This window comes from Meles meles, chromosome 1 (genome assembly GCF_922984935.1).
Source record: "Meles meles chromosome 1, mMelMel3.1 paternal haplotype, whole genome shotgun sequence".
NCBI lineage: Eukaryota > Metazoa > Chordata > Mammalia > Carnivora > Mustelidae > Meles > Meles meles.
The window spans coordinates 167,467,415-167,490,676 of NC_060066.1; positions in this window are offsets into that span (position 1 = coordinate 167,467,415).

A 23,262-nucleotide genomic window follows, 5' to 3' on the forward strand; every position below is an offset into this window, starting at 1 on the left:
AATTCTGAGAAGCAAGTTGACCTAGCTTTACTGTGTAGTAGAGTGGGCTCTCAACTCTAATCTGCTATCTCCCAAAACTTACAAAAGTGACAGGGAGCAGAATAAGGCTTCTTAATAAGAAGTTACAGAAAAATTTATGAACTTGAATGACAATAATAGGGGTTTGGGATTTTTATTTTGCAGACATAGAAAACCACAAAAGCTTGTGACCAAGTGCGTGTGCAAAGGAGTATTTTTGAAAATTTGTCTGGCAGCATGAGTACAGGTGGATGTCTATTCCTCAGACAAGACAGTGTTTTTTTCTAGAATCTATCTAAGACCATTGTCCAAATGAATTTTAGGCCAAAGAAGGCTTTCTCCTTTATGCCATCTTGGAGAAAGCCCTCTTAATCAGGGAAATGGAGCTATTAGCACACTGGCAGCCTTTTCTGTTCTGCATTTTAAATTGTTAATTCAATTTATTTCTGGATAAAATATCTATGTAAATCAAACCAGTTTGCAAAACTGACAGCCTCATGAAAAAAATATCGGGGGGAAAAAGATCATATGCATGACTAAGCTATATTTTAATTTAAGCAAGTGTTCTCATTAAAACATAAAGGGAATGAAAATGGCATAATGGGAACATCATAACTCACTTAATTGGGGTCAGGTTCATCTCCCCAGATAGCACCAATGCAATACAATGAGGCATTGGGTTGGTAGAAAGACTGAGGTTTTGGAACGGGTCAGATCTGGGTTCAGATCTTAAATGTAAGCTCCACAAGGTCACGAGTATTTTGCCCTCTGTTGTATCCCCAGTCTCTAAGACAGTATCTGACTCAGAGGAGGTACTGTAAGAATATTTGCCAAAATTAAATGAAATGAGAACTCAGCCTGACCAATTACCATTTGGAAAATATTAGATAAGTGTCTTCACCATACTGTACCTGCATTTCTCATCTGTAAAAGAGAAATAATAGTATTTACTTTATCAAATTATTGTAAGGGTTAATAACAGTGAATGTAAGCAAGATAGGTACTTGTGAAATGGGATGGTTTAGATACTTACTTCTGAACCCTGGTCATAACCTGGGGTTTCTTTTTCATGTGTTTCCCAGCATGCTTTGCTGGGCTGAGGCATTGTCCTAAAGAGCCCTGAGTCAGACTTAATTTTGGTTTTTATCTTTCTCACGGATTAGCGGAGTACTTTTACTAGTAGGTGCTCAATTTGTTGACATTAAAATTTCTAGGATTGTCAACTTTAAACCAAATTATTCTGACTTAGCAACTTGTTTATTTAGAAAGATGATAGATGTCCACATAGTAGACACTTTTGTAATTAAAATTATTCTATGACCTTTCCCACTAAGACATATAGTATTTTTAACCTCATCTTTTTAATTCCTACAACAGAGTCCCTTCTAAAGTATTCCCATTTAGAAGATGAGGAAATAGACCTGCAGAAATCAAGTAACAAGCTCACAGTCACACATTAAATAAACAGCAGAGCTGACATTTGAACCAGGACTTTTGGGTTCAATGCCGCTGTACTTTATAGAAAGATTCCATATACATTTGTTGATTGAATTAATGGGCAAAGGCCAGTCATGCCTGGCTTTAACTTTCCTTCAGTCACAGGATGTTCTTTCAGTTCCCGCCATGAAGATATTAAAAACAAGGACACTGGCTTTGGTTCAGTTGCTAAAAGCATGTGTAGTCTGGAACTGTTAGGTTTTTGCTAGACTCTTCATAATTATGTATCAGTCTTACAAGAGCAAGGGCATCCTTTCGATTTATTATGTACTCTCCCTTCCACCCAAAGAAAGAGAAATGCAATAAAATATAATGAAAAGGCCAGGGTAAAGAGGCTATGAATTCAATGTTCATAACGGCAGAAGCTAACATTTATTATGTACCAATTATGTAACAGGCCTTGTGCTATGTGCTCTACATACATTATTTCACAAAGGCCCTCTGTGGGCATATTGTTGTCCTTAATTTGTATAAAAAACTGCTCAGAATGCTCCACTGGGTTCTTGTCTCACTTAAGATAGTGCCAAATGTTCTTACCATGGTTCACAAAGCCCTCCATGACCAATTCGCTAATCATAAATTGAGTGTAAGAAACACAATATGATGAGTGAGATTAACACCTATAACATTTATAGTACTGCAAGTACTAGGTGTCAGTGGAACCACATAGGAATATTATGGTCTCTGCACTTCTGTCCAATGTGTGGAAACTTCCTTCAGTTCAGGCTCCAGCCAGGGGAGAGAACAAGCAAACCTTTCCATCTTGGTGGTGCTGTTTGAGAAAACTCTAACAGAAAGAGGTAGAGAATTGCCCTCCCATGGCACAGAGTACAGGGAGAAAATGGGTCTGATGGCCCCAGCAGCCAGGGGACAATACCAAGTTACAGTCACTGTTGGGGGCATAAATGAGGGTACAGGCTTCCTTAAAGGTACTTTGATTTAAAAACAAACAAACAAACAAAATAAAGCCTTCAGTTAAAATATAGAGTGAATGGCTATCAAGAGGAAGCCCTTCTCGGGGCACCTGGGTGGCTCAGTGGGTTGAGCCTCTGCCTTCCACTTGGGTCATGGTCTCAGGGTCCTGGGATCGAGTCCCGCATTGGACTCTCTGCTCAGCGGGGAGCCTCCTCTCTCTCTCTGCCTGCCTCTCTGCCTACTTGCGATCTCTGTCTGTCAAATAAATAAATAAATAAATAAATAAATAAATAAAATCTTTAAAAAAAAAAAAAGAAGGTCTTCTCATGGGTTCAAGAGACAAAAGGAGGACTTGTCACTTTGGAAGGCTGGCATCTTTGGGGACATCAGTTTCACCATCAAGAGGATCCACTTTGTTAACTTGGGAGTGGTGATCCTGGTGAAGCTCGATTTGAGTTCAGTTTACTCCTTCCTTCTCTGATGGCCGTGGAGGGATGGGAAAGTGGAGCCTGCTGAGTCTCCTTATGAAAGCATGCTTACCTGACCCTCCGCTTGGATAAATGAGAATGGCAGACTTATGGGCCATGTTTCGTAAGGCCTCCTCCATGCAGCGACCAAGGACGGTGCCAGGTGGTCATCAGTTCTGTGTGTGGCCTTACCAGCAGCTCTCTGCCCCTATCTTTTACCCACTTCTGACAGGTAGAAAGCAAATTTGCATAACAAACTATTAAACATTCAATTTTGACCCACCTTCAAGGCACTCTTTGTCCTCAGCAGTTCTAATGGTTAGTGACCCCTTCAAAATCAACATCATTTGTCAAATCAAATTAGGCTTGTTACTAACTGCAAGGCAGTGACATTCATCTTTTTGATGCTTTCAAACCAATCGGAGGTAAAGTTCTCTTATGGAATTGGGTTTGGTATACTGAAGGAGTCACTTCCTCAATGAGGCAATTGTCAGAAAAATAGGAGACTTAGCTTGAAGGTAAATATTGTTGGGTCACTTGAAATGTATGCAGATTTGACATTTCCCTTCTGATTAGCATGTCTACACATTAAAGGTTTTTTTTTTTTTTTTTTTTTTTTTAATATGTCATATTGGATAGTTCAGATGCTAGGGTAATGTCAGTGAGCACTTGAAAGAAACTCTATTTTGCTCCCGATTAAGAAAATGGGAGGATTAAGGGAGAAACTTCAGGTAGGAACCTTATTTGGGGTAAAACATGGAATGAATAAAGGATATTCAGAATAAAAACACAGTGCTGGAAAGGGAGGTAACATTATTTAATGTGTGCTGGTGTCCTCGTGTGTGTGTGTGTGTGTGTGTGTGTGTGTGTGTACATGTATTAATTTAATCCTTTTAGGGATTATGATCCTCTTTGAATAAATGAGATGAAGCTTAATGTTAAACAGAATTGGAGAGCTGGAATTTCAAACTCACTCTGTTTGATACCAAAACCATGCTTCTCTCACTGTAGCGTGATACCTCCTTAAAACATGAAATATTCTACCTAGCCCTGACAGGAAACATTAAATGAAAGTATTAATTGGTCCCTATGCCTCCTGGCTTTGTCCTTAGTTTGCAGATATAGAATGAGAAACTCAGGCCCTTTCCTGGTCCAACCTCTTCTTTTAATAAAAAATAAAATAAAATAAGTGAGTATTTAGTCTCTACTTGAATACTTCCAGTGGCCAGGAGCTCAGGATTTCACCATTCATCCATGTCTATATTTATTCCCATACTCATATGTTTATTTATATATCAAGATCTCATGACTTTATGTGCTTGGAGATAAAATTGTATCTATATCTCATTATGATTTTAGAGTATTTGCTCTGTTAGAGACTCTGCTGTCTTTTGTTTATTACATAATTTGATCATCACAATATGCCAGTAAGATATGTCCCTACTTTATGGAAGAAGAACTTGAACTTAAGAAGCTAAGTAACTTGCCCAAACCATGTAAACACTCAGAATGATACCAGGATATTTATAATTTCAAAATGTTTTATCAAGTAGCCAATGTCTGGGTATCATTGCCACAAATGACTACAAATAAATCACTTTATCTTTTTGCAAGAATTTAAATCTTGTGACTTTACATATCATATATATGTCAATAACTTGATCTTGACCTTTCTCTGAGCTGCAGACATGTTTATTTCACTGGCTACTTGTTATTTCCACTTGGCATTTTAAATTTCACCTGTCCCATCATAAACCTTTGATTTTTTTTCACCAAAGTCATCTCCATCACAGTTAATGGCACTGCCTATTCAGTTGCTTAAGTTCACATCTTAAAATGTTTCCATGATTCTTTCTTTCCCAACCCCTCATTGCTAAGTCCAAAATATATCCTGACTCTGTCTACTTCTATCCTCTCCAACTTTACACTAGGTCAAGACACCATCATCTCTCACCTGGGCCACTGTAAGAGCTCCAGACTTTTTCTTTGACTGGATTTTTGAGCTTATGCAATCTATAATCTTTTCTTTCCAAGGCACTTATAGTGATCCTCCTAAAATTATGTCAAACCACTTTCCTGCTTAATGCCCTCAGTGATGTCTCATTACATTTAAAAAAACAATGCAGACTTCTTACTGTGTCCTACAAAAGTGACATGTTTTGTCTATTGCTAGAATCCATCTGTATCACTTTTCTCCTCTGTCATTCAAGACAGCTTCATGAGTCTTTCTTCTGGTTCTTGACCACTGAATATGCTTACTTCCAGGGGATTTACCCTTGTTATTCTTTGAGCCTGGACATTTTTTCACGTCTAATTCCTCCTTAACATGTAGGATTCAGCACAGAGAAGCCATTCCTGGCAAGCCAAGCTAAAGAAACTACTTAAAAGCAATATATCACTTATATTAAATAATCTCATTCTATTTCTCATATGACTCTTATCTAAATAAAGTTATCATCTTTTTTTTACTATCCAATTTTCTTCAATAGAATACAGGGTCCACAAGAGTACCCCAAGTGCCTATAACAATGTATAGTGCATTGTTCTCACTTAATAAATATTTCTTAAAAGAATACTATTTCGCTCTTTAATCCTTTCTTTTTCAGGCTCTCTTCTTAGTCTCTCAAATGCTTAGTGAAATATACTATGTAGTATGGTGCAAATTCATTAACTATAACTCATTCTATTCTATTCCAGCCAACTTGATATATACTTTCTTGGAGCAGAAACTAATCTTCACCTTTTTTTGAAAGCTTCCTATGTGTTTAGTACAATATTGTGTACATAGTGGGTATTGAATAAATGTTGATGAATGGACTATATAATGGGCTTTTGGCTCCATACATCAAGATTTTCTTGAAGGACAGATAATTACTTCTACTTTATATCTGACATTTTAATATAACTGGTCGTGGTCATTATCTTTTGGAATGGCATCCTAGTCAATTCCTTTAAAAAAAAAAAGAAGAAAATAAGGCAAAATTACCTTGTGAGCAATCCACAATTGGATTTGCATTTAAAAATTGCTGAGTGAGCAATCCTGCCTGATAGCCAAATGAAATTAATCTCTTGTAACCCAAGGTCTCATCTATTTGGAGAGAGGGGGGCTGGACTCAAAGAAGACTGCAGGCTTTCTAAATGGTAAAAATCATCTCTCCCATTATTTATATTTATAGGGTGCTCACAGTATTCTCTCACAATGTTAGCCAGTGGGAATATAAAGGTAGTTAAGATACTGTCCCTATTCCTGAGGAGCTCTCTGTCTCTAGCTTACATGATCAAAGTCCCTATGCAGGCTGCATACTGCTCAGAAGTGTTTCACATCCCTGATGAAGGGATAGGCTAGATATCCACATTAGTAATGGTTTATTTCTATACTGGACATCATGGTCATTCTGACCCAATGAAGTCAGTTTCTCTTTCTTCAATGTTTGAACTGAAGGAACAAACACTGAAGGAGTTGGCCTCTGAGTTATGTAAATGGTAGAACACAGGTGTCCATGAGCTCATGCAGCTCTGGTCCTTGGGAAGGCCTCACTCCTGACCTCCTGAGACCCGATTTTTCATTTTTGGTTTTGGATTTCAGTGAGGCCTTAAGAGAATTTGAGTAGTCATCTGTTTCTTGAAAAAAAAAAATTCCAAGAGAAACAGTTTTGGAGATGAGGAGACCTATACACCCAAACTTATGCTTCAGTGTGATCCGTGCTAGGGTAGAAGTTTGGGCAGGCTGGGCTGTAGGAAGAAAGGAAGTGCCTTAAATCTGACCTAAGAGGGTCTGAGAAAACTTGCAGGAAGCATCATCTAGACCGAGTTATGACAAGTAATAATTATCCTGGTGAAAAATGGTGGAGAGGAAAAAGGGAAGTTTATGTAGCATGAACGAATCTGGGGAACTATAAAGAAGTAGGTGTATTTTGGGAAATGCAAGCTTTGTCTTATTTGAGCTCAAAGTATAAGGTGAAGAAGTGGCGAGGAAAACATCTGGACAAGTCCATAGAAGCTAGACCATGGAATGTCTTTCACAAGATGCTAAGGACTTTGGGCTTTGCCTTGTCAGTTTCTAAACTGCTACATGACTTTGATCCTTTCTTTGTGAAGATACAAACTATATGCTTAGGCAGCTTGTAGCTACTTCACGACTCTTTTTAAAGAGTGACCCAATGCAAACTTATAGAAAGAAACACATGGCATGTAGACAGAAGCCAAGATTCAAAATCAGTAGTCCAGATTTTGAGCCTCTGTTCATTTGCCCTCCACTGAGTAATATTGTAAAAGGAATCTAATTTCTCTGAGCCTCTGTTTCCTTGCCAATAATATGGAAGTTATAAAATATCTGCCTTCCCGGTTATAGTTCAGAACCAACACATGTATTTTAGTGCCCTGTAGGGTGCCCTAGAGGCACTAAGCATAGGTTAGTTTCAAATCTTACAGGCAGCATCTCAATAAATTGCAAGCATTTTTTGAGGCAGATATTATCGTCTCCTCATTCAAATGGAAAAACTGTCTCAAAGAGGTAACGTGTCTGCTCAGTTTTACACAGCTAGATGAGGAGCTGGTACTCAGAATCATATCTTAAATCTATTTATTTAATCTTAAATCTATTGCTCTTTCCTCAATCCACAGCTGCTTAATGATAGGGAAGCAAATGAGAATTTTAAAAATAAACATTTGAAGTAAAAAATGTTGTACACATACTAGTTGTTGTCCTGCAGTAGGGGAGGTCAATGTCTGAGGAACTCTTACCTCTTTTTGGAGGGTTTCTGTCACTCAAGTGCCCAGTGTCTTATTGGGCTTCTTGTTACAGACAAAATCTTTCCACATACCCTGAGGTCCCACATAGGCTACTTACCAAGTCATCACCAGGGCCCATGATCCTCACTGACTACCTATCCAAATTGACTATTTTTGGTGTTCTATTGTATTACCCGTAAATTTACTAGACTAATTAATTTATCCTAAAGTATAAAAGACTTCTGCTTATTTTATTGTCCCTGCATTGCATATTTTCTTTGAAACAGGTTCCCTGAAGACCCGTTCCTTAATCCAACCTTGCTTTCTTTTTTTTTTTTTTAAAGATTTTATTTATTTGACAGACAGAGATCACAAGTAGGCAGAGAGGCAGGCAGAGAGAGAGGAGGAAGCAGGCTCCCTGCTGAGCAGAGAGCCCGACGTGGGGCTCTATCCCAGGACCCTGGGATCAGGACCTGAGCTGAAGGCAGAGGCTTTAACCCACTGAGCCACCCAGGTGCCCCTAATCCAACCTTTCTTAAAGGTATTCTTAGGAATATTCATGTAAGGAGATGTTCCATTAAAAAAAGGATTCTTGGGGCACCTGGGTGGCTCAGTGGGTTAAAACCTTTGCCTTCAACTTGGGTCATGATCCCTGGGTTCTGGGATCAAGCCCCGCATCCAGCTCTCTGCTCAGCAGGGAGCTTGCTTCCCCCCCCTCTCTGCCTGCCTCTCTGCCTACTTGTGATCTCTGTTTGTCAAATGAATAAATTTAAAAAAAAAAAAAAGGATTCTTTTTTTTTTTTTTTTAGTTTTTTCTTTTAAGATCTTATTTATTTATTTATTTATTTAATTATTTGAGAGGAAGAGAGAGAGAATATGAGCAGGGGGAGTAGCAGGGAAAAGGAGAAGCAGGCTCCAGCTGAGCAGAGAGCCCTACATGGGGCTTCATCCAAGGACCCTAGTATCATGACCTGAGCTAAAGGCAGACGCTTAACTGACTGAGCCACCCAGGTGCCCCCATTAAAAAAGGATTCTTGAGGCTATACTTGTGGTGAGTGTAGCATAATGTATAGACTTATTGAATCACTATGCTATACTCCTGAAACTAATGGAATGTATATCAACTATACTTAAAAATACAAAAAAGAAAAAATAACTCTTGGGAATCACTATTGGATAACATATTAAAGGCTCTGAGGAGTCCTACAGATTACTAAAAGAAGGCAAAACCCGGAAACATTACTTTTTCTAACTTAGTGATTCCCCTTTGCTTGACTATGAGTTCTCTTTTAATGAGTTACCTGTTAATATCTCATCAAATCAACACTGTGTAGAACACTGTGTAGAACTGGAAAACAGTGCCTTAATACAAAACTATCTTTGTGGAAATCCTGGCATTATATTGCCTGCAGGGGTGATTTTGTGAGGGTAGCATCATATATTTCTCAAAACACAATATACTGGCATTATTCTCAGTGGTTTTATGGGACTTAAAGATTATATAGTTGGGGGGACACTCTCTAAGAAAGAGAAAAAAAATTATGAGCCCAAATTAGGTTTTAGAAATTACTTGTGTAAGTGAAGAACCCTACAGCTTAAGTTCCATCACTTTTATCATCAATGCATGAAGAATTGGTCTTTTTCAAATTAATGTAAGCCCAGCCTGGCTTGTTTTCATGTAGAAAGTGAATAAATAGTAGACCTGGTTACACAAAGTTTGTTTTTGTCCAGAATTGCCCACTTTGCTTCCACTTACTAGATTCTGTGAAATTGGATGAATTACTTTATTTCTCATCCTCATGGGCTTTAATTTTTTTTAAAATGGGGTGATAATTGTCCGATTAATGAAGAAGAATCATTTTGAAGATATAATTAAGGGGGAAGCATTTTTTTTTTAAATAGCCATGTTCCTTTACACAAAAATAGGTTATGATTCTGGTGAATGGTTAATTCTAAGTACTACACATATGTTAACAATCATTAATATTGTCACTGACATGTCAAATAAAAAACAAATCTGAACTTAACTAAAAAAGAGGCTTTATTCCAAAAGAATATTGCAACAAGGAAATTGAGACTGTTTTGCAAATGCTTTGACCATAATGCTTTGACCATAAGATCTGCAAACAACTCAGACAGAAAAGGAATTTTCTTTTATAGGAAGGAATGTACACCACCAAGGTCAGCTGATTCTCAGGAAGGCCATTAAGGAGGGGTTGTTCCACGTTCCATGCTCAGTGGTGAGCTGAAGTTCAGAGACCTGGGGAAAAGAAGGAACCCTGAATGAAGTTTGCTCCTATCAAGTTATGAGCATTTTATCTAGACTGGCCAGTGGAAAGAAATAGTTAAGTTGATCATAAATCATACAAAGAATGGAATTTGGAGGGTCTAAGTCTGGTCTTGTTAAAGGTAACCAAAGGAGTCATCCACAGGTCATATGTAAGTCATGTGGGGAAGGGTGATTCTTTGCATTAAGAGATTTGGGGGGATATAAAAGGGAGAAAGAAGATTTCTTGGCCATTGTATTTTTTTTTAAGATTTTATTTATTTATTTGACAGAGAGAGATCACAAGTAGGCAGAGAGGCAGGCAGAGAGAGAGCAGGGTGGGGAAGCAGGCTCCCTGCTGAGCAAAGAGTCCAAGGTGGGACTCGATCCCAGGACCCTGAGATCATAACCTGAGCTGAAGGCAGAGCCTTAACCCACTGAACCACCCACGCACCTGGCCATTGTATTTCTGTCTGTACTGCTTGTGCAGGAGCACAAAACTTAGGTAAAGTTGAATATTGTCAAATGTCACCATTATGACTGTTTTTCTGGTGTTTGATTAGTCCTTCAAAACACAGTATCTGGGCAAATTGCTTAACTTTTCAGAGCTTCAGTTTCACATCAGCAAAATGGGGATAATTAGAATAGCGACAATTTGTTCACTAAGATGCCGTGAAGCTTGAATGACCTAATGATAATAAAAACACCCTATAGCTATAAATATTGTAGAAATTTTATTTGTTATTTTTTATTATCATTATTAGTGGCTCCATGGGCTCTGTTGCTACATCTTTGTTGTGGTCAAAGTTGTTGTTTTTCTCCTACTTTTTTAAAAAAAGAATTTATTTGTTTGAGATAGAGAGGGAGGAAGAGAGCATGAATAGGAACAGAGCGGGGCACCTGGGTGGCTCAGTGGGTTAAGCCGCTGCCTTCAGCTCAGGTCATGATCTCAGGGTCTTGGGACCGAGCCCTGCATCAGGCTCTCTGCTCAGCAGGGAGTCTGCTTCCTCCTCTCTCTCTCTGCCTGCCTGCCTCTCTGCCTACTTGTGATCTCTGTCTGTCAAAAAAATGAATAAAATCTTTTAAAAAAATAGGGGGGCAGAGGGAGAGGGAAAAACAGACTCCCCACTGAGCAGGGAACCCCTCACAGGGCTCAATCCCAGGACCCTGGAATCATGACCTGAGCCAAAGGCAGAGGCTTAACCTATTGAGCCACCCCAGGCGCCCCCTTCTCCTTCCACTTTAATAAGGATAAATAGGCAGCACAAGGGGGACGGCATCAGACACTTATAAAATGAATATCAAGTGCAGTGCTCAACAATAAAATCCCAAGATGTGTAGTGTCCTCATATTACAAAGAAGGAAACCGAGGCTCCGTGAAGTCTGTGTGCCGAATCTCTGCAGTTCACAAGTGATGAAAGGAGATGCTACAGATTTAGAAGTGTTGGGCTTGATTCTGTTTCTCACCAAGTGCATGGAACATGAATGGTTCCTGGGCAGTTAAAAGGGCCCACTTTATCGGAAGTGGGCTTTATATGGAAGAGGGATGGAGAAAGGGACACCTCAGCTACAAATGCAAGTGAATAATCGATTTTTATTTTATTCTGGAAGCAATGAGATTGTTCTCCGATATAGTTTTGTTTGAAAAGGCAAAGAAAATGATAAAGAGAGAGAGAGAGAGAGAGACCCAACCCATCAAGCCCATATTGCAATTTGGCTGCCAGCTATCTTTTTTTTTTTTTTAAATAAAATAAAAATGTTCGGTTGTAGTTTTTTTTTTTTTTCCCCCTTTTGGAGAGATACAGGAATTGCAAAGAGAGTGCCAGACAGCACTAGCATATGCTTATTTTTCTAACTCAATGTGGGCAGCCTTTCTTAAACATTTTGTATAAATATATTTATTCTCCCACTGAGACCTTGCCTGCCAGGTTCAGGAACAACTGAGTAAGCAGATGAGTTATAAACCGAAGAAAGAAAAGGAGGGATTGCTATGGAAATGCTGATGGCCCCTTTATTCCAGCTGAGTACCTTGCCCCAGTGTAATAAATTAGTAGTTGATGCGTTGATGATAAATCTATAGTGGTTTTCACATTCAAAGTAAAAGATATTTTACTCTGTCTTTGCTGGAGATGTAGTCGGAAAGCAAGGAAATGTTGACATCCGGTGGGCAGGATTGAAAAAAAACACACATACAAAAACCCTTTGGTGCACAACCCACATTTGCAAGCTGTCTGCATTTCTTGTATTGGCCTCAGCTTTGACAAATGTAAAAAAGTCACTAATATTTTGACACTCTCCCTGCCCAAGTCTGATACCAGCTGGCTGGGAAGCCACATACTCATTGTTCTGCTGGGTTTTAAAGACTGGGTTCCAGCCAAAGGACTGGACTGGATCCATTCATTCATTTTCAAGATTGAAGTTGCAGCTTAACTGCAATGACCATTTCTCAACTCAATCTGGAAACCTCTTCCAAACCCAACAGATGCCTGAGAGGCAAATGTGCATTTGGATTGGAAACCACTCTCCCGGATAAAGAAACAAAAGGTGATCTTTGACTCTGAAAGCAATTCCTTGTTTTGGAAGCAATTAATATTCTGTATGTTGATTATGTCTTAAACTTTTATTTTAAAAAAAGTTCTCATGCTTTTACAACCTTTTTAAAGATGCTTATTTTACCCCGTTAACTGAAAATGAAAATTTAAATTGCAAATAGAGTATGACAACAATTATGGAAAAATATGCCCAGAAAAAAAATTTGGAAGAAAACATCCAAAATGTCAAAAACGTTAACAGGGAAGATCTTTAAGGTTATAGGGAGTTTTTTTTTTTTCTTTCTACTTTTATGTAGTTTTCTTCTATAATAAGTTTTACATTTGTAATTGGGGGGGAAGAAAAATGATTTGTTCCTTTGAAAACATGCTCTCTTTCTTTTACCCTTACTGTATTTTCAACTCTGGTGACCATATTGTTCTAGTAATCATAAGCAACTATTGCTAAAATATGCTCCCACCATGGAAAATAAAACCACTCTATAATCTAAAAAAAAAAAAAACAATAAAAAAATAAAAACTTTGCTTTTTACTTCTAAAAAATGCTCCCCTGCTGTGTGTTCCTGCTGTCCCACTTTCCAGTCACTTAATAATAAGAGACATTAACCCTGATCACTTGCAAATTTTCCACTTAAATTTATTTTCAGGTAAGCAGATGCTTGGGAAAATTGCCATCATAGGGCTATAGGAAAAAGGGAGTTATAGCTGGATCCTGAAATCATTTGAGGGGATTATTCCCAAGGCATGGTGAGATGAGATGCGTATGCTATTCGTGTCCGAGTAATCTTCGAGAAATAAACTTGCATTAACATTTTGATATAAATATAATTCATTTTGTCCTTCTATGTGCCAGAGACTGTGTGAAGGACTTGTATGTGCTATTTCATGGAAACCTCAGACAGCTATATAAACTACATACCTTCCTCATAAACACTTCAGCTGAGGAAACTGATACCTGGATGGATTAAAGTTCGATTCCAGCCTTGATGTTGCCCACCCCCAAGCTATTGGGGTCTTCATCAGGGACACTAACCTTTTGATCTCTGTATTTCCACGTAAAACCTGGTGGCGTCAGCCAGTCCCTGTGGCTCTTTAAGTCCCAGTTTCCCTGTCAGTAAAATGGGGATACTAAAGTTGACATAGGACAATCACGAAAATTAAAGTAGTTAATGCCAACAACAGTGATTGGAGGGGGGAAAAACCCTCTGATTTCAGGACATCCCTTCCAAGTAAAACTACTGAAAATGAACACAGAGATAGGCATCTTTGGAAATGTTTCTCTATCCTGCCTGTACAAATCTGACAGCATTTCTCCACAGCCTGTAGCCATATTCAACCCTCTGGCTTGCACAGCACTGATTAAAAAACAGATTGCCAGCAGTCATCTGTGATTGCCTACCATGGAAGTGCTGCTCATCTCTTCCTCCACCCACTGTCCCATGCACTATTCATGAGTTCTACAATATTCCAAACTTTAATTTCCGCAGATTAATTCTCACTAATTATGCACCATGCAAACCTTTGCAGGAGAATTCTACTGGATGCTCTTCCATCCTGAGGCAGGGAAGGGCAATGTCGAATCGTTTTCTGATTTCAAGTGGAAAACAAACTAATTATGTGGAAATATGATAATAGATTACGCTGCAGGGGCTCATCCTCTGCGGGCTTCAAAATGTTTGCTTATGATCGGCTCCTTGTGTTATTTCTTCCAGGAGGAGCTGCCCTTTCATAATGCATCAACATTATTGACTGGCCTGTGATTCCATACTTGGAGTTAAGATAATTTGCATAATTGTGTATTACTTCCGTCTGGTGGAAACAAACAAGATGTTTGGGTGCTAATGATCAAGCAGGCACAGTGGCTGCTGGGGAAAGTACCATTAGTAAAGTCAAAAAAACAAGAAATAGCAGTCTTTCTCTGGCCTCTTTCACCACCTTTCTTTGACCTAACTCTCTATTCTACTTGGCCACAGGCATTGTTATTTTTATGTCTGTCCAAGCTTAGGAGGTGGCCTGGGCTAGGCATTTATTCCAGATCTATAAAAATATAAAACATCCTTGGGCTGTGAGTTTTCATACTTGTTTGTATTTGTTTAGGTCATTTCTTCTGCTTGGAATGTCTTACTTCTTCTCTCTGGCAAATGTATCGTATCCTTCAAAATCCAACTCAAATGCTACTCTCCTTTTGATGTCCTCCAACCTTCCCAGTTAATATGCATTGTTCTTTAAATAAACAAATATCAAATGAGCACAATAGGCACTCAGCAAATTCATTTTCTTTCATTTGCTTAACAGATTTTGATCTGTACAATTTGCTGGCTCTATTCTAGCAACTCAAGATAGAGTGAACAAATAAGAAAAAATAAATCTTCTTTTCCTTGATTTCTTCAGTGCTCCTCTTCTCTCTAGCAATTCATCATCTCTATTTAGCAATTATTTATTCTGTCTTGTAGTACACTTGATAGACAGGGTCATAGCTTACTTATCTGTATAACTCCACAGCCAGGCACATAGTAAGAGCTAAATAAATGTTTGTGAACAGACTTGACATTTCAAGAGAGTGGATCATGCAAACTGATGAATGACATCAGGGATAGTGATGTGGTACCTTACTTGCCAGCTCTACATGACTTGCAGTGGCTGTGGAAAATACCGTGGAAAGGATTTCGAGGCTGCATAGGCTTAGTGGAAAAGTTTTCTGTGATTGATTAAGCATGTCTGCAATGGGAACACCAAGAGGGAAGAGAAAACAGTGTATTGTATATTTCCATTCTTTTTATAGGTATTTAACCTTGGGCATCTTTTAAAAGGCTCAGTGGGTATATGTACATGTGTTTCATGGGTGGAGCTGAAGAATTTATCAGGTTGCTTACAGTTCAGGGGTTAAACAGGTAATGATCCACCAAGAAGATTTAGATATTGTGGTTTTGAACATTAAACCCTTGAAATGAAACATTTTAATTTACTTTTTAGGAAGTAATATCTGCCATTATTGGGCTAGGCACCATCCAAATATTATCCCATTTAATTTGTCACAACAACACTGCACAACACTGAATCATTTTAACCCCATTTTACAGATGTAGAAACTGAAGCTCAGAAACTTGGTCAAGATGAAAAGGTTGTGAACGGCAAATTCAAAATTCATTTCAACTTATCCTGATTCTATAGTTTATGCTTAAAAAAAATTTGTCCTCAATTCCTCAATACAAACTGTCATTTAATTCTAGTCTAAAGCATACCGCTCTGTACTTCTGAGAAAGGAGCCCCTTCGACTTAACAGATAAACAAACATATGTGAAGGATTCCAATGATTGTGGTCTTGGTGGGTATTAGAGGATTGGGGACCTGGTGCAAGGGTGTGTGTGCAGACAGGCTGAAGGGGAAAGTGGCTTCAAACAGAGAGGTTGAATATGAAAGAGAACTTCTTTTATTGAGTGTGTTTTGCATGCTAGGCTTTGGGTTATGTGCCTCGAAGATCTTTCAGGGATGAGCATTACTAGCTCCATTTCTCAGAATAAGAAAATATGGGATCATTAACGACATTAGTAGCAAGAAGGCTATTGTTTATTACACCTGTCCAATATTGTATCCCTAATTCAATAATGCATCTTCTGCCTGGCACAAGTTAGAGTCTAAATAAAACAAATATATAGAAATGTGTTTTTGTGATGGCTAATAAGAAGTAAATCAGACTCTAAATCTGACTCTGTTCAACTCCAAAGTCTATGCTATTTCTATTATGCCAGCCTGCCCTTGGGAAGTTTACAATGTGCCTAAGACTTTGAAACCAGTTCCATCTTTCAGGGATAATTTCTTATACAGCTGCCTTAATGCAGCTGGCCCTTTGGAAAAAAAATGTTTATAAGAAGGTTTGGCAGGTTTCTTGGACATTAAATATCTCTTACAAAATAATATTTTGATGGATTACATGTAAATGAATCAGAAACATATGGCTTCCATTTCCTTTAGAATGCAACCACGGAATGTTTTTATGTGTTTGGCAAAATGGATTTTCCTGAATGGCACCTCCAAGTGCCCCTCCCTTTTCACCTCTCAGTATATTGCATCCAAAAGGACTGGAAGATCTTCTAAGAATCCCACAAAAACCTGAAGCCTTCTATCTCCGCTTCTGACTCCACAATCCCACATAGGTTATTTTCCCTTTTATTTCCAACAGCAAAGGCAGCTGCTGCTCAGTATGGCACACTAGTACCCTATTCTAGGGATGCTCTATATCAGGAGCCTCTCATCCTAACACATACCTGTCTACTTGATTTCTTCAGTGCTCCTCTTCTCTCTAGCAATTCATCATCTCTATTTAGCAATTATTTATTCTGTCTTGTAGTACACTTGATAGACAGGGTCATAGCTTACTTGTATGTATAACTCCACAGCCAGGCACACAGTAAGAGCTAAATAAATGTTTGTGAACAGGCTTGACATTTCAAGAGAGTGGTCTACTTACCTTGGGAATGCTGAACGCTCAGTCACTGCCAGCAGAGACTCCCTCTTCATGTATACAATGTTAGGTCATACAGACTTTATAATATAAATGTATACATATTTTGAGACTTTTTAAGAAAAAAACTTTGTGCCAAGAGGCATTTCATCTTTTAAAAATCCACTAGACTGGACACAATCAGGTATTTATTTAGAACAGATAAAAGCTATTATGTAGCTTGTGGGGTGTGAAATGCACCTGTTGTGACTTCATACCAAGATTGGTAACCGCAACATACATGCTAGTGTAGCTGTAGAACAGACTGACGACGAACTGAACCACAAAGAAAGGCAAGGGTGCCCAGTCAGGATTTTGAAGGGCTTTTTATATCTGCTCTCAAAACCTGGTGTCTAAATTACAATGGTTGACCTTAATATTCAGCTTAGATCAATGAAAAATAAGGTATCTGCAGTTTGTGATTTATCATTATAAACGAGTTGTTGTAGCATTCAATTGTCTGTATGTTGAAGGGAACAGAGCCAAGACAGGAAATATAGTCCTATTCAGATTACAAAAGCAGTAACTTCAGAAGAAAGTAAAGAGTGCAGATTTCACCTGGGTCTATAGATACCACAATCACATGCTTCAGGGATCAAGGTAAATGAGTGAACATAGTTAGGATGAAGGTCATTCAGGTTTGCTGGGGGCTTTGAGAAGGAGAGAGCACACTCTCCCTGTAGCCTACTCAAATTCATAATTTTTATATCACTAGTTGCAGGTAGATATCTGAATCGCAGAAATGGATAAATCTTTGCATACCTGGTTTTTAATCTCTGTGGCCAATCATTTCTAGGTAAACCTATTTCTCTTACATCTGCATACATTCCCTCTCCTTTCCTCCTTCATCTACTTCTTCCAATCTGTCTTGATATGCAAATGAAATACTGGGTCAGCAGTAGGGAGTTGGCCTGAATTGAGAAAATTTGCCTGTAGTGAAGTTCTGCCAGATTCCAGATTCACTTTCTACCCCCTTACCTACTCCTTATCTTTCTCTTCTCTCATATCATTCCTGTTTTTACAAAAAAGAACATGAATCTGTTGAAAGTGATATGATTGATACCCCCCAAAGGGAGTTTAGGTTGGAAGCAAGAAAGTGCCAGAGTCGTGTTTTCAGGCTGATGGGCAAGGCTAGAGCATAAAAGAGAACAAGAGAAAAGGTCAGTAATAATGGAAGTGAAGAAAAAGAGCAAGGGATGCTTGAATAAAGTAAATTTAATAAAAGGAATATATTTTTAGCTGTTTGCTTAGGTTATTTTCAATTTATTATGGATCCACACCAGGTCAATTGTCACATATTCTCTGAAGCATTTGTCTGGAACAGTATCACACCCTGTCTCATAGAATTGCCCCATACAAAGGCTTAGATCACTGGCTTTGGAGTCATGTATCTACATTCAAATCCTGGATCCCCAAATTTTTCTAAGGTCACATTTTTTATTATATCAGAGCATGGTACTTGGTATTTATTCAAAATATTTATTAATTATTTTGTGGACATTAGAATTTACAAAGCACCTTTACATCCTTAGTCTTATATATCCTAAAATACTCTTGTAAAACAGAAAGGGCGGGAAAAAAAGTAATGTCATTGGTCCCATATGAGAAATGTGAACATGGAGGTTCATAGAATTGCTTTGGGTCACAAAGCTAGTAAGGGACAGAGTTGAGACTAGGAATCCAGATCGCCTAATTCTTAGACTACTTCTCCCCCCACATGACACTTCACCAAAAAACTGGATTAAAAGGGGTGGATATGTCTGCTTATCCAGTAAAATGAAGATGACACAAAGGATTTGAGATTATGTGAAATAGTGAAAATAATTTTTTTTTAAATATTTTATTGATTTATTTAACAGAGAGAGACAGATCACAGGTAGGCAGAGACGGGGGCGGGGTAGGAGAAGCAGGCTCCCCGCTGAGCAGAGAGTCTGAATGTGGGGCTCGATCCCAGGACCCTGAGATCATGACCTGAGCTGAAGGCAGAGGTTTAACCCACTGAGCCACCCAGGTGCCCCGTGAAAATAATTTTTGTGTGGAAAATGGTTCATCATTTTTTTTAGAGGGAAAAAAATCTAGCTGTATACCATTTTCTAGAGAACTGCATTGTGGAATCAGCAATCAGAAAGCAAGCTCCATTATAGATACTGTGACTCACTGCACTTGGAAAGAATTAAACTCATAGTAATAAAATGGTCCTATGATAATAGTTGGTTATCTGCAAAAGACATTGAACGAATGTATCTCCCTAAAATTTATAGGTTAAAGCCCTAGCCCCCAATGTGATGGTAATAAGACGTGGAACCTCTGGGAGCTAGGTAAGTTTAGATAAGTTAAGGAGGGTGGCACTCCCGTGGTGGGAATAATGCCCTTATAAGAAGCAGAAGAGACACCAAAGCTTCCTTTGTCTACCTAGTGAAGATATAGGGAGAAGGCAGCCATCTGCAAGTCAGGAATATAGCCTTCACCAAGAATTGAATCTGTTATAACCTTTTATTTTTCTTTTTTTTTTTTGCTTAAATAAGAGACCACAATATAATGTAAAATGTGCATACACCATGAAAAGGTACAACCATATTTCATGTGTCTAAGTTAGTCAGCCAGAATAAATATGATCAAAATAATTAATTTAAAAAATGGTTTGATTTGTTAAGATTGATTAAAATATGGAAGGAACACTGTGGAAGGCCATTTCTCTTAATAAAACTGCACAGAAACATTTGAGCCGGTGATTAAGCGGACTTCTTTGTTTGTCTAACCAGTGTCCATTTCTTCTTCCTTCCTCCCAGAATCCCGATTTTATTTGGGCTCTTTTCACTCCTCTGCACCTTTGGATTAATAATATACTGGAGGGAGCAAGAAAGGGAGGGAAAGAGTGAGGGACCAGTTCCAGGGCTAAGGAGGAGTCTACGCCCTTGCCTGAGATGGTTCTGGAAAAGTCATGGGACTCAGTCAGGCAACTTGACCAAGAAGGGAACGTTGTTAAAGGCTCTGGAGGAATTTCTAGAAGATGCCCTCTCTTTTTTATTTTTATTTATTTATTTATTTTTTATTTGTTTATTTTCAGCGGAACAGTGTTCATTGTTTTTGCACCACACCCAGTGCTCCATGCAGTACGTGCCCTCCCTATTACCCACCACCTGGTTCCTCAACCTCCCCCCCCCCCCCGCCCCAAAACCCTCTGGTTGTTTTTCAGAGTCCACAGTCTCTCATGGTTCATCTCCCCTTCCAGTTTCCCTCAGCTCCCTCTCCTCTCCATCTCCCCATGTCCACCGTGTTCTTTGTTATGCTCCACAAATAAGTGAGACCATATGATACATGACTCTCTCTGCTTGACTTACTTCGCTCAGCATAATCTCTCCCAGTCCTGTCCATGTTGCTATAAAAGTTGGGTATTCATCCTTTCTGATGGAGGCATAATACTCCATTGTGTATATGTACCACATCTTCCTTATCCATTCATCCGTTGAAGGGCATCTTGGTTCTTTCCACAGTTTTATTTGTTTATTTTCAGCGTAACAGTGTTCATTGTTGAATCTGTTATAACCTTGATCTTGAACTTCCCAGGCTCTAGAATTGTGAGAAATAGATTTCTGTTGTTTAAGCCACTTGGCGTATTGTAGTCTATTACAGCAACCTGATCTAAGATAGGCATCTTGCAGAACATAAAACCCCTTCAGATTGCTATGGAAGAAAATTTTATCAGAGAAGCAAATTTATAAAAATAATTAGAAAGTCTACAGTGAAAAATGTATTGAATTTAAGAGGTTAATGGGTTTTATAGCATATTTGACACAAAGAAAAGAGAATACTTAACTGGAAAAAAAGTTACTAGAAAAGATGAAAAACATAGGAAGAAAAAAGGTTAGAAAATATACAAAAGAGCATAAAGGGGTATGGAAATGAAGGAAAGTTCTCACTTATGCATAGACACCTAGTAGGAGAGGGGGGAGAAGCTAAAGGAAAAGAATTATGGGCAAGAATTGTTCAAAACTTACAGAAGACATCAAGCCACGAAAATTGAAGGAAACTATAAATCTCAAGAAGTGTTAATACAGAGAATTTTTGTAAATGTTTCATGCATACTTTATAACAAACTACTGAAAATCCAAAGAAAAAAATCTTTTTTTTTTTAAAGAGTTTTTTTATTTATTTGACAGACAGAGATCACAAGCAGGCAGAGAGGAGGTAGCAGGCTTACCTCTGAGCAGAGAGCCCGATGCGGGGCTGGATCCCAGCACCCTGGGATCATGACCTGAGCCGAAGCAGAGGCTTGAACCCACTGAGCCACCCAGGCACCCCCAAAGAAAATATCTTAACAACCAAAAAAAAAAAAAAATACATATTACTCTCAAAGGAATAGTAAGATTGATGGCTAATTTAAAAAATTTTTTAAGATATAATTGAAGTATACTATATTGCTCATATTTAAAATATACAATTAGATCAGTTTCAACATACATTTATACAAATGAAAAAATCACCACAATAAAGATTCTAAAATTGCTATCACTCCTACAAGTTCTTTTTGCACTTTGTAATCCAATTATCCCTCTACCCCCATCCCCAGGCAACAACTGATTTGCTTTCTGTCACTACAAATTAGTTTAGATACTTCACAATTTTTTATATGGATGGAACAATGTAGTCATTTTTTGCCTGCTCTTTTTTACTCAGCATAGGAATTTTGATAGTCATTGATGCTGTTGCTGGTGTAAATAGTTAATTGCTTTTAGTTGATGAGTAGTGCTTCACTGCATGAATATGTCACTGCTTGTTAATCTGGTCATCTGTGATGGACACCTGGACTACTTTTAGCTTTTGTTTATTACAAATAAAGCTGCTATGAACATCTGCATGAAAGTCTTTGTGTGCACATATGTTTTAAATTCTCTTGGGCAAATACTTAGCAGAAAAATGGCTGCCTTCTACGGTAGGTATACGTATAAAGTTTTAAGAAATGATAAAACTCTTTTCTAAAGTTGGTGTATCATTCTCTGTTCCAAAAAAGAGTGAAACAGAATTCTACCTATTAACAATGGCACCAACTCTTGATCGGGTTAGGTTTATAAAAAATTTTTTAGTCTTCTGAATGGATTTGTAGTGTAATGTATGGTTTTAGTTTGGATATCCTAGACAGTTAATGATGTGGAGAATGTTCTTAAATGCCTACTGACAATTAATGTATCTTTGTTCATAAAGTGCCTGTTTAAATCACTGTCCATTTTCTTAATGTGTTGCTTGTCTCATTATGATTAGTAAGAATTCATTAAATATTCTTGGTAGAAGTCCTTTGATACATGTGTTCCAAATATCTTATCACAGTTTGTGACTTGCCTTTTGGTTTTCTTAATAAGTTATTTTAAAGTACAAAACTCTTAAATTTTAATGAAGACTGATTTATCATTTCTTACTTTTTTGGCTTATGTTGTTTTATATTTTAAGAAAACTTTGCCTTGCCCCAAGGCTGCAGAGATTTTCTCTTATGCTTTAGAAGTTTCACAGTCTTAGTTTTACATTTAATTCTGTGGTCTGTTTTGAGTATGTTTTATGTGTGGAGTTAGAGTTAATGTTTCTTTCTTTTTTTTTTCCCTCAAATTTTTATTTAAATTCCAGTTAGTTAACAGACAATGTAATATTAGTTTAAGTTGTATAATTCAGTGATTCATCACTCACTTACAATACCCAGGGCTCATCACAGCAAGCACCCTCCTTAATAAACATCACCCATTTAACCCATTTCCCTGCCCACCTCCCCTCCAGTAAACCTCAGTTTGTTCTCTGTAGTTAAGAGTCAGTTTTCTGGTCTGCCTCTTTTTTTCTTTATTTTTATTTCCCTATGTTCATCTGCTTTGTTTCTTAAATTCCACATATAAGTAAATCATACGGTATTTGTCTTTCTCTGATTGACTTATTTTGCTTAGCATAATACTTCCCAGCTCCATCCACATCATTGCAAATGGCAATATTTCATTCTTTTTTGTGGCTGAGTAATAGTCCATTATATATATAATATATATAATATATATATTATATAAAATATTATAATATATTATAATATATAATATAATAATATTATATATATATATATATTTTCCACTTCTCCTTCATCCATTCATCAGTTGATGGACATTTGGGTTCTTTCTGTAATTTGGCTATTGTTGATAATGCTACTGGCATTTACTTCTTTATGGGTAGCTAGTTGATTTAGCACAATTTGCTGAAACGAATTTCCTTTTCTTATTGAATTGCCTTGATATCTTTGCCAGAATTCTATTGACCATATATGTGTAGATATATGTCTGTATTCATTATTCT